Source organism: Rhinoderma darwinii, chromosome 10, assembly GCF_050947455.1.
Source record: "Rhinoderma darwinii isolate aRhiDar2 chromosome 10, aRhiDar2.hap1, whole genome shotgun sequence".
Classification (NCBI taxonomy): domain Eukaryota; kingdom Metazoa; phylum Chordata; class Amphibia; order Anura; family Rhinodermatidae; genus Rhinoderma; species Rhinoderma darwinii.
Window position 1 is genome coordinate 94,976,952 of NC_134696.1, and position 15,362 is coordinate 94,992,313.

A 15,362-nucleotide genomic window follows, 5' to 3' on the forward strand; every position below is an offset into this window, starting at 1 on the left:
AGATGGAGTCAGTCTCACAGACATAGAAGCAGGTGCAGACTGATTACCTATGGGCGTGGATACAGAAGCTGTGCCTGGCAGATCCTTAACAACAGATGTGTGTTACGCTGTGAAGTACAGGCCGGTGTCGCACTGATAAATGTTCTTTCTTATCCCCCTTTTGGTCCAAACTCCGCACCTTTGTCGTTTGGGGAATTTTGCTGGGATGTGTTGCTGTGTAATATGAGCGCCCTCGCTTCCAGCAAATATGTTTTGGGCCCTCCACTTCCTGGTTCCCTAATTTTTTCATAGACGTAGTGGTATGAGGGCTGTTTTTTTGCGGGACGAGCTGTAGTTATTATTGGTACCATTTTGGGGTATATGCAACTTTTTGATCACTTTTTATCCTTTTTTGTGTGGGGCAAGTTTACCAAAAAACAGCAATTACGATTTTTTGCACAATAAAATAACTTTTGTAAAAATAATGTATTTTTTCTGTCGCCATGTTGTAAGAAGCATAACGTTTTAATTTTTTTGTCGACGGAGATGTATGAGGCCTTGTTTTTTGCGAGACGAGCTATGGTTTTTATAGGTTCCATTTTTCCATACATGTGACAATTTGATCACTTTTTATTTCAATTTTTGGAAGACAAAGTGACCAAAAGAACTGCACCTGTGGCAGTATTTTTTAGTTTTTTTTTATGGGCGTCCACTGTGCGGGACAAATAATATAATATTTTTAAAGTTCATGTCATTACGGACGCGACGCTACCAAATATGTATGGTTTTATAAAAAAAAATTCAATAATAAATGACTTGATAAGGGAAAAAGGGCGATAGTGTTTTATGTTATTACTTGAAACCTTTATTTTATTTTTTACAACTTTTATTTTAAATTTTTTTACTCTTTTTTTTAGTCCCACTAGGGGACTTGAAGGTCCAACAGTTTGATTGATGTTCTAATACATTGCACTACCTACGTATTAGGTAATGTATTAGAACTGTCAGTTGTTCACAGACTGCAAGCTGATCAGGCTCCGCCTCCAGGCGGGCCCAAATCGGCTTCTGTAATGGCAGACAGGAGGCCAATGTTAGGCCTCCTGTTGCCATAGAAGCAGTCGGCAGCCTTGCTATCGCACGGCAGGGCTGCCGGTTTACTACAAACCACTAAGATGCAGATATTGCTTTCGATCGCTGCATCTAAGGGGTTAATGGCAGGAATCTGAGCTAGCTCCGGTACCAGCCGTTACAGCAGGGTGTCCTCTGTAACATACAGTGAACACCCACTGCTGATGACGCCGGCTCAGCTTCTGAGCCGGAAGCTGAGCCGGCGCCATCTTGTCGATGGTACCGGAAGCCTTTTAGGCTTCTGTCTCTGGCAGAACTGGAGACCAGATTAGGCCTCCAGTTGCCATTGTAGCCACCGGCAACCCAGCGATCACGTTGCTGGGGTGCCGGTGGCTAAAAACCCCTCATATGCTGCGATCTCTATTGAATGAAGCATTTGAGGGTATAATCGGCCGGATCGGAGGCTAGCTCTGGTCCTGGCCGTTACATCAGGCTGCCAGCTGTAATATACAGCTGGCACCCAGCGGTGACAGTGCGGGCTCAGCCCCTGAGCCTGCACTATCACCGCGACGTAATGGTACTGTGCTTTCCGACAGCGCCCTATATATACGGCGGCTGTAGGAAAGGGGTTAAAGGATATAGACACTTTTGCAAAGATTTTTTTTTCTTGTTCATTTGCTCCTTAAATGCAACATTTAGCAACTTTCTAAAGAGACTTCATTAAAAAAAAATTCCTACCACTACATTGCTGTAGATTCTGTGCGGCTCCTGTACATAGCTGGCTGTGCTGCTGCTTCTGACATAGATTCAACACCTTGGTGCTCTGGGCTGCTGTCGGCTCAGGGCTGACGACATCTATCTGCTTTAGGCCATGTTCACATGCGCCTATATCCTGACAGAATCTGTTAGCATTCCGCGGACAATGCATGGAAACAGGGTTTTTTTTATACCCCGTTAACACGCTCAGGAAAATAGTCACATGGACTAACAAACGCCTGCAGATTTGACAATGTACAGCATGTCCATTATTGTCTATGGCAAATCCGTGCTGCGTGAACATGACCTTACCAAAAGCCATCTCTCTCTCCTCTATTGCTCCAAAAATGGACGTAAATTGGGAAAAACTGTTGAAATCTACTATTTTGGACGACATTTAACTCATGTCTATTATGGCCAGTAATCCGTTTTTATCTGTTTGCTCTAATCTACAGGCCAGCTCAGCATTTTCATGATTCCCTGTGCCCTTGTGGATCTTTACAGGTTATTGCTGAAATCGTAGTCAATGGTTAATAGACATAATGACCTACAGCGTTGGTGGCCAAAGAGTAAATCGCAAACTACCAGTAGATCTCAGGGCTGGGACTAGTACATCTTGATTTTAGGCCACCAAGCTGTTCCCTTGAGGGCTTCAACACAAAAGTGGGAAAACTGCCTAAAAGAATTTTATAGTAACAATATTTTACCAAAATAAGAATTGGTCCCATAGTAGCAGGTCCTAGACATCTGAACAAGATTACAAATTTCCACCTACTTTTTTACTCATCGTAATATTACGATGTTATCTTTGCTCGGAAAATTATCATTAACCCTCCAAACTTTAAGTGGCATATTCAGCTCTGCTACATCTGTACTGACCTCTGGGATGGACAAAATACTTTAAGCACTTAACGTAATTGTATGTCATAGTGAGAGGGAGGGAGTATGGAGCGGGCTCAAGGGATGAGCCCGCTCCATACTTAGCGGGTATCTGTTGTTACATACAGCCGAATCTTCACTGTGACATTTAACTACTTAGAAGCCGCACCCAATAGCGACTGTGGCATCTTAGACATTAGAAATAGGGGGGAGCCCCCTTCATCGGCTCCTCCTCATCACGATTGTAATGGCAGTCTGGGGGCCTAATGAAGGCCCCCCAGGTTTGCCAATTTTCTGGCAAGGCTTAATAGGAGACGGTAAAAATGACAATACACTGTAATACATCAGTATGGCAGTGTAACGTACCAACGATCAAATGATCACTTTTTCAAAGTCTTACCATAATTAGTATCCCTGTGTCTGTAAAAGTCCAAACTTTTACAATATAACATTGATCAAAAAGTCATATGTACCCAATAATGGTACCAATGAAAACTACAGCTCGCCCGTCAAAATTCAAGCCGTTACACCGCCCCATCGATGGTAAAATAAAAAAGTTAAGTACCAATATGACCAAAAGAACATCAACAGAAACAAAAGGTTTAGGCACCGATAGAACAATTTCCCGGTATGTTGGCCAGGTGGCTCTTGGGACTGCTCCAGCCCTGACATAGTTGTTACGGTATCTGTCCGTTCATTTCAATCTTTTATCCTTCTAAATCCCAGCGACCTAGAAGAAGGCAACGGTTATATTAATAAGCAAACACATTCATGTTTAGAAGAGAATTAGGCTTTCAACCTCTCTTTTTGATGCCTAACGAGACTCGACTTTGAGTTGGATGGAAATTAAGAGTAAATGAAAAACGCTTGTGCTTTATGTAAATGTAACCTGATTTATTGAAATAATGGCGTTCATATCTAGGACACATTTGTCATACCGCAAGACAACAGATCCACAGCTGTTTTTTAATAACTATTAATAATAGTCAAGCCATTTGGATGGCAGAATTGATGGCCGGGACTCTCATGGCTATTTTGCGGAAAATTGTTTTTAATGAACTATTTACACACATTTATATTCATTTCATTTTCAACCCAATGAGCTACAAATTAATTAAGAAAGAAAAGTTAAAAAGAAAACTTTTCATGTACTGATAATGTATGATGTATTGTGACACAACGCATTATGTGGAAAATCAGACATGGGCTCGACGAGGCTTGTTTTTTCATTTTGTTTCTATTTGTTCTGAATTCATTTAGGTATTTAATCATTGCCCATTATGCTGAGCCTTGATCGGTTAATGTAATAGAATTCAGCATATGACATTGAGGCGGTAGTTAAGGAATTGGCTTCTTCAAGAAAGACAGAAGAACAGACAGTAGAGATTACTATTAACGATCCGAACGACGTCACAATTAAAGAAATTGACTTACTCAAACCATTTTAGGTTTTTGCAGCAATCTTTTTCATGGTGCTCTGACTTTGACCTTTTCAGCAAGGCTCCAGTGGGCATTCTCCTTCACATCACAGTAAACTGCGTTGTGGCACATACACTCTCTACCCTCTCCGATGTACGCCCCCTCTCCCGCTTTATTCGACTGTGTGAGATTGTTCTCTCCAACATCGAGGCACCTTCATTTTCCACCCCCCTCTCATCAATCTAGACTGTTGTTTTCGATTTTTGCAGCAATCTTTTTCATGGTGCTCTGACTTTGAACTTCTCAGGATGGCTCCAGTGGGCATTCCCCTTCAAATCACAGCAGACTGCATTGTGGCACATGCACTCTCTACCATCTCTGATATGCCCCCCCTTCTCTGCTTTATTCAGCTGTGTGAGATTATGCTCTCGAACATTGAGGCAGCCCAATTCTTCCTACCTCCTCTCCCCACTCTAAACTGTAATGTATCCTCAGTCCTCCATACTGCTGCTGAGATGGTCCTTCTCAATCAATCCAGCCTGCTGTGTCACATCTGAGAGAGGAGGCAGATGCAGAATTAATTGCTAGACAGAATAGTCTGTGTGCTGGGATCCTAAGAGAAGCTTATGCTGATACAACCTGACTACAAAGGAGACTGTTCGTAGTCAGGATCAACTAGTTAACCACAGGATTCTGTAAACCAGAAGTAAATATACCCAAGCGTGAAACAGGACGAAGTAGCAAAATAGGTATTTAAGATATAATATAAAGTGGAAGATTTTTTATATTTTACAACCATTGGCCCAGATTAAATTAAAATTTCCCCCATTGGTCAGAATAGTTCACACTTATTGAAGCACCCTGGCACAAAAAAATAATAAAAAAAATTCCCCCCTCCATTTGAAAACATGATAAAGTGAGAGGTAGTGAGATTTATTCCCTTACCAGGCACTTTATTTTACGGTTAGCCGCTCCGTTCCGTCACTGGGTCATGTGACCACCCAAATTCTACAGCATCTTTTGTAGGGACAGGAGGTCATCTTTCAATGTAAGCCTGTGAGACTCATATCTAGGCTCTCATATGCTTCCATTGGGAGACTGACTTCCGGTTTACACAGCAAACGGTGTAGGATTCAGGTAGTCAGAGTGGGGATCTTGTTAAACAACGGTGGCCCAGAATGGAGCGGTTATCAGTAAAATAAAGTTCCCGGTAAGGGAAAAAAAACTGACCTTTCACATAATCATGTTTTCAAATGGAGGGAGGAAAAAAATCTTTAGCATTTGGCTCATACACTAGAAGTAAATGTTGCGATCGTTCACCATTTGGGGCAATGCAAGAACGCAACATTTCTCATGATGTAAAACATTTCCAATGATTGCCCCATTCCTTCGTATGCTCCATAATTGTAAAGAAAAAATAATGTAGTGCTCTTACATCTATGGCTTAAAACATTTTTGAAAAACAGGTCCTCTCGAGACTCTTTGAAGAATTTTTTGAAGCGGTATTCCCATCTTAAACATTTATGGCATATCCACAGGTAATGCCATAATACTCTGATCGATGCGGACCCGTACCTGTATCCTGAACGGGGGTCCCCCAAACAGAATCCAGGAGGAGAATCAGTGCAGAGGTGTCGGGAATTCCAAAAACAACCAAGCTCGCTGTGCTACGCTGTTTCGGCAGCTCAGGTTTTTTTCAGTTTGGGAACAGTAAATAACTCGGCTCGAAGACAGATAAAAAATGCAGCTAATGAATAGAACACAAGCTCCTATACTGCAAGGTCCCATACATAGAACTCGGTATCCTAAAGTCAACTACTTTTCCTCCGTCCTCACCCAATGTACTCATTCACGAGTGCTACTCTTAACACATCATCTACTTGTCTAATGAGCCAATAAATTCTCATTATAATATAATTTAATGAAATGCATGAGCAGTAAACAGGAAATTAATAGGAAAATGCTCATTAGACATCAATTGGATTAGCAATGGGGATGGTAATTTTTGCAGATTTGTCTGTTCCTGTGCTGAAAAGTGCCCGGGGTGACAAGTGAGATCATTACTACTGCCCCCTTCATTGTACCTCGTTTTCTCTTCATTAGCTTTATGTCTCGATGTGTCTCAGACCACCATATATTCTATGGCTAGAAGCATTTTTCTTTGGTCACTATTCCAAGTCTGAACTAAATGCTTCGGTAATTAAATTAGAAAACCCAAATAATTAATAGAGGGGGGTCCTGTGTTCAGGATCCTTATTTCTTGGCCAGCGTGGAAAGGGGTTACAAAGAGTGTCTCTCTCTGGAGGACCTGTCCTGTCCTGCATTACACAGACAACACGTTGATTTGAATGGGCACAGTGTAATGCCTAATTTCCCCTGTGGAGGCACTGCAGGGAAAGTGAACACTTCCTGGTTTTCCCACAGATTACAGCTTGGTTATATCTAATTCAGAGAAACTTGGTGACAAACATATAGGCTGCCATTACTACTCTCACAGGGGTTGTCACCCAGTATTCCCAGACTCCTCATTGGGATATAACACTACATTAACTAAGCTGAATTTTTGGGACGATAATAATAAAGGCATTAGGAACCTTTTTATTTTTAATTGGCCTGTATGCGTCTTATTTTTATGCATGGCTTCATAGACTCAACCCCCAATAGATACTATTCCCATAAAAATCCATGTTCGTTCAATGTATTACTGACATAATGGGCTGAAACTTTTTGGATTGTTTTCTATTTAGGTCCTTGCCCATTAAAAAAGTAATGTTGGCTTCTAGAGGGTTGGAATGGCTCCTGAAGTCTAAAGCACTGGTCTTCAACCTGTGGATCTCTATCTATTGTAAAAATACACACTGGCAGAGCATGCTGGGAGTTGTTGTTTGGAAAGCCACAGTTTCTACAGTATTTTGTTCACTTGTCCAATGGAAGGATACCACAGCAAAATGGACATGGAGCAGTCTTTCCTGGTATAGACCCTTTATCATCTACTCATATCTCCTACCCTCTCCTAAATCAATGTACCCCGTGCAGAGGCACAGCCTCGCAAAGCACAAAAACCAGCAAATTTGTCCCTGTGCCCCTATGGCATTGGTCAAACTTGTCTCAAATTTGATGACATCAGTGAGAAGGTCCTGAACATGTTGTAATCATAACAATTGTGCATTTATATATCCCCGATCAGCCATAACATTAAAACCACTGACAGGTGAAGTGAATAACATTGATGATCTGGGGGGGATATTGGGCAGCAAGTGATCAGCCAGTTCTTGATGTTGGAAGAAGGAAAAACAGGCAAGTGTAAGCGTCTATGACAGGGGTCAGCCACCTATGGCACCAGTGCCAAAACCGGCACGTAGGGCATGGTTTGCTGGCACACTTCCCTCTTCTGGTGCACAGCGCCGCTGTGTGCTTGGCTGCGCTGAACACAGGGAGAAAGAGTGGCGCTTCATTATGCACCTGGTGGCGCTGATCACCAAGAGAGAGGGCAGGGCTGCATTGTATTTGTCGAGCTGGTCCAAACCCACAGAAGAGCTACTGAAGTACAAATTACTGAAAAAGATACTGCTGGCTCTGATAGAAAGTGTCAGAACAAGCGGAGCATCGCAGCTTGCTGCGTTTGTGGCTGCGTAGCCGCAGACTGGTCGGAGTACCCATTCTGACCCATGTCCACCCCTGAAATCCCCTACAATGGGTACGTGAGATTCAGAACTTGAGAATGGAGCAATGGAAGGTGCCTGGTCTGATGAATCACGTTTTATTTTATATGATGTGGTTGGCTAGATGTGTGTGCGTCGCTTACCTGGGGTAGAGATGGCACCAGGATGCATTATGGGAAGAAGACAAACCAATGTGATGGTCTGGGCAATGTTCTGATGGGAAACCTTGTGCCCTGACATTCATGTGGATGTGACATGTACCACCGACCTAAACATTGCTGCAGACAAGTACCCCCTTCATGGCAGCGAAATTCCCTAATGGCAGTGCCCTCTTTCAGCAGGATAATGCCCTCGCCACAAGTGCCAACATTGTTCAGGAATGGTGAGGACAATGACAGAGACTTCAAGGTGATGACTTGTCAATCCGATCGATCATCTGTGGGATCTGCTAGAAAAACAAGTCCGATCCATGGAGGCCGCATCTCACAAGTTACAGGATCTGCTGCTGACGCCTTGTACCAGAACCACAGGAACCTTCAGAGGACTTGTGGAGTCCATGCCTCGACGGGTCAGAGCTGTTTTGGCGATATTAGGCGGGTGGTATTAATATTTTGGCTGATCGTTGTATATATTTTTATGTTTTCTTGCTAGAACGTTTAAGCTCTCACACACACACACACACACACACACACACACACACACACACACACACACACACACACACACACACACACATATACACTTTGCTGTCGCTTCACTGGCTTTTAATGTTGTGTTATTATAAATAAATTACTCTTGAGATAATCGTATTCCAAAGGAAACAATTGAATAATTGACAAGTGGAGCATTTACTGATGACTTAATTCCTTCTAACGTCTCTGTGAGCCGGAGAACGCCGAGCGGCGCAGTAACATTGTGAGGGGACGGTGGCAGCATTTGTTAATGAGCAGTTCAGTGTATTAATCATTGTGTGTCCCGGCAGCAGGAAAGACTAACCGTGTATTTACACCAGTCCTTTATTTTGCGGTTTTTGGCACAATTCTGTGCTGAAATTTCCGTAATTATGGCAAAATTGCCCAATTTTTGTAAAAGAAAAAACGCTGAAATTTTTGGCCACGATGTTTTAAAGATTACGTTTTTTTATCTACCCAATTTTCTAATTTTTGGGAGAAGCGGGCGATATTGGAATTCCATGTGGTACCACAATAGTAGTATCATTTTGAAAGGTCTATATAATCAAAGGGGTTTTCCGGCCAGTAAAAATTGCTGGTCATTCTTCAGGATAGGCCATCAATAGCTGATCGGTCGGGGCGTGACTCCCGGGAACCCCCACCGATCAGTTGTTTTGAAGGGGGAGCAGTACTCGTGCGTGCGCTCCTTCCCCTTCATTTCTTCTTGCTCACTAAGTCGTTGACACGCATTTAGTGGCGATCCACAGGTATTGCAGCCTTCTCGCATTCACTTCAATTGGCGAAAAGGCTGCAATACCTGTGGATCGCCGCTACATCCGTATCAACGATTCACAGTGAGCAAGAAGAAATGAAGGGGAGGCAGCACTCGTACAAGGGCTGCGGCCCCTTCAAAACAGCTGATCAGCGGGGGTTCCGGGAGTCGGACTCCAACCCACCAGCTATTGAGGGCCTATCCTGAAGAATGGCCATCAATTTTTGGGGACTGGAAAACCCCTTTAACAACGGGACGCATTATGAAAAAATATATATAGAATTTTCTTTGGATGTTTAGGTTGTAATGTAATTGGAAAACCAATTGTTCTAATTCTCTAATACTTGGACTTTATCCAACGAGTGACACCTGAGAACAAAAGTCCCCATTTTATTTATAAAGTGCTTGTCCTGTCTTATACGACTTAGGCTTTATTCAGACGAACGTGAAAAAGGTCCGTGCAACGCGCGTGATTTGCACGCGCGTTGCACGGACCTATATGTGTCTATGGGGCCGTGCAGACATGTCCGTGATTTTTGCTCAGCGTGAGTCCGCTGAAAAAAAGTCACGACATGTCCGTTCTTTGGGCGTTTTGCACGCATCACGCACCCATTGAAGTCAATGGATGCGTGAAAACCACGCATGCCGTACGGAAGCACTTCCGTGCGAACTGCGTGATTCGCGCAAGAGCTGTCAAAAGGATGAATGTAAACAGAAAAGCACCACGTGCTTTTCTGTTTACAAACATCCAAACGGAGTGTCTTTGAGAAGAGCGAACCCGGACAACCGAACCGAACTACACCGGGTTCGGCCGAACTCGTTTTGGCCGAACCCGGCAAAAAAATATCCGGTACGTGACGTCAGGAGATAGTCACTGTCCAGGGTGCTGAAAGAGTTAAACTGTTTCTGCACCCTGGACAGTGACTTCCGATCACAATATACATGAACGTGTTAAAAAAAAAGAAGTTCTGACTTACCGATAACTCCCGGCTTCTTCCTCCAGTCTGACCTCCCGGGATGACAATTCAGTCCAAGTGACAGCTGCAGCCAATCACAGGCCAAGCACAGGCTGCAGCGGTCACATGGACTGCCGCGTCATCCAGGGAGGTGGGGCCAGATGTCAAGAGAGGCGCGTCACCAAGGACGCGTCACCAAGGCAACGGCCGGGAAGTTCTCGGTAAGTACGAACCTCTTTTTTTTTTTAACAGGTTGCTAGATATGGTGATCGGAATTCACTGTCGAGGGTGCTGAAAGAGTTACTGCCGATCAGTTAACTCTTTCAGCACCCTGGACAGTGACTGACGTCGGTAAGAAACATCTCTATGATGGCGGCTGCGCGAAAATCACGCAGCCGCGCATCATACACGGATGACACACGGAGCTGGCAAGTGATTTTTGCGTCCGCAAAAACGCCACGTTCGTGTGAATCCAGCCTAAAGCTGAAAGGGATTTTCGGGTTTAGAAAACCCATTTTCAAGTACTATGTTGGGGAATTCTGATTCAATAGAGGGAACAGCTGCTGCAAAGAGTGTCTCTTACTCTGGAGGACCACACATGTTTCTGCATTACATGGACAGACCATTGATTTCAAAGAGAATAGTGTAATTTTTCACATAACCAGTGGTGGCGCTGCAGGAGAATTGAACACTTGCTGACAGGTTCTCTCATGGATTAAAACTGATCTTTGGGTGTCCCAGCAGTGGGAGTAACAGTGATCAACTTAATGTCAGGGGACCCTTCTAACATAAAGGGATTGTTCAAAACGGACAGCCCTTTTTACGGTCAAAAATTCGACAACTTTCTTATATCTTTTGTGTTTGTTTACCATTTTCAAGATCTCTGCTGGCTGTCAGTATATAGGAACATTATTGAAGACCTAATATTTGTCACAGCTGATAGTTTGCTGCAATTGTATCTAGTCTAGACAATTCTTTGTGTGCTAATCAGTATGGACTCCAGGCTGATACATTTTACCTGCACTGACACATTGTAACAAACTATCAGGACAGGAGAAAGATTTGTCCTACCGATGTATTTAGTGATGAGGAGGTTGTCTAGACTGGAATACAATGACTAAACCTCTTACAAATGAGTGTATCTGTGTAATGTATATCTAGTATACAGTAATGTAAAAGCTGTACTTGCACCGTATACATATATATCCTATATCGGGATGATGTATGTAAGTTTATATAGGAGTTTACTTCTAAAAAAAAAAATATTATATACATATTAATAGCGGTCGCTCAGCACTGTGCTATGGTAAGCAAGTCATCACAGCCGATCTTGCTCGCCCCCTTGTGGTAGACCTTGAACTGCAGCTTTAATTAGTTGATCTGATAAACTTCTTTTCAATGTTAGGGTATGTTCACACGGCATATTTACGGACGTAATTCGGCCGTTTTTGCCCCGAATTACGTCTGAAAATAGCGCCTCAATAGCGCTGACAAACATCTGCCCATTGAAAGCCATGGGCAGACGTTTGTCTGTTCACACGAGGCGTATATTTACGCGCCGCTGTCAAATGACGTTGCGTAAATAGACGCCCGCGTCAAAGAAGTGACCCGTCACTTCTTTGGCCGTAATTGGAGCCGTTATTCGTTGACTTCAATGAATTGCAGCGCTAAATACGGCCGTAATGGACACGGCGTTCAAGCGCCTGAACATGCCGGTACGGCTGAAATTACGGGGATGTTTTCAGGCTGAAACATCCCCGTAATTTCAGCCGTTACGGACGCCCTCGTGTGAACATACCCTTAAAGTACAATTTCACTGTTCAACCCCCCTCACCCCAGGGCCGGCATTAGGGATGTGTGGTCTGTGTGAAGCTGCACAAGACCAATTACTTGTCACATCTGAAGGGGGCGCCACAGATACCAAACCTAGTGACGGTTATCAGTAACCATCAGCTGCTGCCAGAATCAAACTCACTCAGTATTATAAAGGAACGTGCGACTTTCCAAGACTTTCCTTGTTCACACAGTGCAGATTTGCTGCTGATTTTGCATGTATTTTTTAAAGCCATAACCAGGAACGGACATAAACAGAATATATATAGGAAGGCCTTCTAGGTCTGCTCTCCTGGATCCAATTTTGGGTTTGGCTTACAAAAAGCATGCAAAATCTGCAGCAAATCTGCACTGTGTGAACGAAGCCTTAATGTTTTAAATATTCATCATTTTCAAAACGGCTGATTGCTGTCAGTGAATTGAAACATTCTTGTTTACATTTAGAGGCTGAAAAATCTCTCCCGATCGTGTCTTGCTTACACAGATGCAGAGTTCTATGTACTTGATATGATCAGGACAGGTTTTTCGGCCCCTGGATGTAAACAATAAATGTTCTGATTCACTGACAGCAAGCATATATTTTGACCATGGTGAAATGAAACACAAAGTATGTTACAAAGTTGCAAAATTTTGCAAGGTACTTACACAATGAAGCTTTAGTTACTTAAAACCCCTTTCAAAGGGGTTGTCTCTTGAAGATACAGGGCATGTTAACGTCATAGAGGGGGGGGGGGGTCCTTCGCTCAGGACCCCCATCTATTAGCCAGAGTGGCTCCCGCTCTGGCAGATGCAGCCCATGCATGCATTAGGGCCTGTTCACACATGCATCTGTGTTTCCGTTGTTCTGCTCCTTCCGAGTTGTAGGACAGACATTACCGGCGCCCGAAAGCACCCATTAACTTCTTAATGAGACAACCCTTTTAAAACATGGCTGCTTTCTCCCAGAAACAGTGCCACTCTTGTCCGTGGACTGTATAGAGTTTTACAGCTGATCGCCTTTCACTAAAATAGGGCTGAGCTGCAATACCAGACACAGCCTATAGACCAGAGTGGCGCAATTTCCGGAATCTCATAAAAACCCCTTTGACATTTATGAGACTGACGAGTTTCAGATGTTGCATTGTGGATGTAAAGGATCGCACTTCATCGTGTCCTATCGCAGAGCGCAAGTAGCGCCTATTCTTTTCGGACGACTCGCTCAAGACGGATTAAATGGCGAATCGCGCTGGATCCGGTTCTGATGGACAGGTAGCAATTGGGCTCCAGATAGGCTACGGTGGGGCGTAGGATCCAATTAGTGCAGGATGATCTCACCCATCTTGGCGTCAAGCACAACTTGTGGTATTACTGATGTCATGGCGGCCGGGTTGACGCCACTCGTGGAGAACATTGGATTTACAGACGTGTTTGTGTTTTTTGGCGCTGCCCAGATGTTCCTCGTATATTATTCAAATCATCCGTAAAGCCTGATATCACGCCATGCAGCATTATCATATCGGGGTCAGCTCTTCATCTCCCAGAATCCTTTGCAGCTCCAACAGGTGAACGCAGAGCGGAGAACATAGTTCAGCTATCATTAATTATAGACCAGACAGGAGAATCAGCGCTGCCCCCCCCCTGACATTTACGTCTGCTTATTATGAAGCTGCTGGTCTGTAACGCTGAACGCTACGGCGGCGGTTTTATTACACGAACGCTTGTTTGGCTATTTCAGTCCTGTTAACAATGATGAGCATTGCGGTGATTGGCTGGACAGCTCTGCGGTGCGAATCTGCAGCCGAAGAGGTCAGAACAGGGTTAACACCTAAACAGAATGTTATTTATTTCATCTAATCCTCCGAGGAAGACGTGTCTGTCCAAATTGTTTGCCTGCTTTACAAAATTGGAAGATTTACGTCGACAATGGTCATTAAGATGCAAGGTGGCGCCTCGCTGCCCGATGTAGAACTCACCCCGTGCACAGAACGGAGAAATGTCCACAGTCTCTGCAAAATGTATAATGATGCCATCGACATCTGATCGGTCGGGGTCTGACCCCCGACACCCTTCATTGTTTATTCTAGCACAGCGCCGTATATTTGGTTGTGGCTGTGCCTGGTACTGCAGCTCAGTACTGTTCACTTAAATGAGACTGAGCTGCAGTACCAATCCCAGCCACAATCAAATGTATGGCGCTGTGCCTATATAAACAGTGAAGAGACCCTTTGATGCAGCTGATCAGCGGGGGAGTCAGACGCCCATTGATTAGATATTGATACCCTATCCTAAGGCTAGGCCGACAATATTACAGTCCTGAAAAACCTTTTCAAAGAGCATTTCCAAGCTAAACATATTTATGATGCATCTAATATGCTTTCTACAGGAAGCGATCAGCAGCACCCACGTAGCGCCGCTCGTCTCCATATAAATGATCGGGTTCTGACATCACAATGGGATGACTATATAAACATTATTTGCAGACAGGTCAATAGACATTTCCAGTGATGTGTATTATATGCGTGTCAGTCTTTTTCCAGCACTTTATTAATACGAGTCCTCTAATCCCTTTTATTAAATTTAGCTGCCACCTTTGAAACCGGACGGCGCTGTACCAGGACTCTCGCCCACGTTCATGAGGTGCCATTATAAGTGATTCATATAGGTGATACGTTCTATACTCATTCATCCTCATCTGCAGATTTTATTTGCTTTTGCAGCAACTGCTGTGACCCACGAAACTCAAAAGCTTCGGAAGCGTGTAGCTGCAGATTATATATATATATATATATATATATATATATATATATATATATGAGATAGAGATTTAGACCTTATATTTCTTTAAGCAAAACAAGCAGAACCTTTGAAGTGATCCCTCCATGCAAAACGCAATGTTCTGATTCTTCAGAGAACAGAAATGAAAGCCAAATAAAACTGTAATTTTCTTCCCCAAATACAGAGGCACCAGACCAAGGTAACTACAGGCATATGGAGCTGCGAGGTGCGCGCGTATCTGAATCCAAATGAAGACAGCTCAGGAGCCGGGAGAGCGGAGTGTCATTCACCATACATACATGAGCAATTAAAGCTGCCATTAAAACAATATGGTGAGGGGAGGGGGGAATCAGGAACGGATATGGCGCCAGGATAAACCGTGCTCCTTTAGTTTATGCAGATGAGGATGACAACGTGAGGGCTTGGTACGAGCAGAGCTTTGTATATTCATGTTCATGTGTTGGAATCAAGAGCAAGTAAACCTTTTTGGGAGCTGCGCCGGCTTTACAATCACCGATCCTGCTGCCGGCGCACGTTGGCCAGTGTTTGGGGCTCAGGCAAAGATATTATGTAATAGACAATTTAGACTTTCAATAGACAGAGGCACTTTAAA

At 43.7% G+C, this 15,362-nt stretch overlaps 1 protein-coding gene and 1 long non-coding RNA gene across 3 annotated transcripts in view; one reads left to right on the top strand and one right to left on the bottom strand.

Annotated features, from left to right (window-relative positions):
• Positions 1-15,362, bottom strand: part of LOC142662240 (basal cell adhesion molecule-like) — a 135,175-nt gene that overhangs the window by 96,464 nt on the left and 23,349 nt on the right. The window lies entirely within an intron of this gene.
• On the top strand, positions 14,506-15,245 carry LOC142661578 (uncharacterized). Of its 2 annotated transcripts, none has more exons than XR_012850766.1 (2): positions 14,506-14,636; positions 14,934-15,245. It is a non-coding gene; the product is annotated as an uncharacterized LOC142661578 (long non-coding RNA). The 2 variants fall into 2 exon arrangements; XR_012850765.1 differs by having other exon boundaries at positions 14,506-14,611.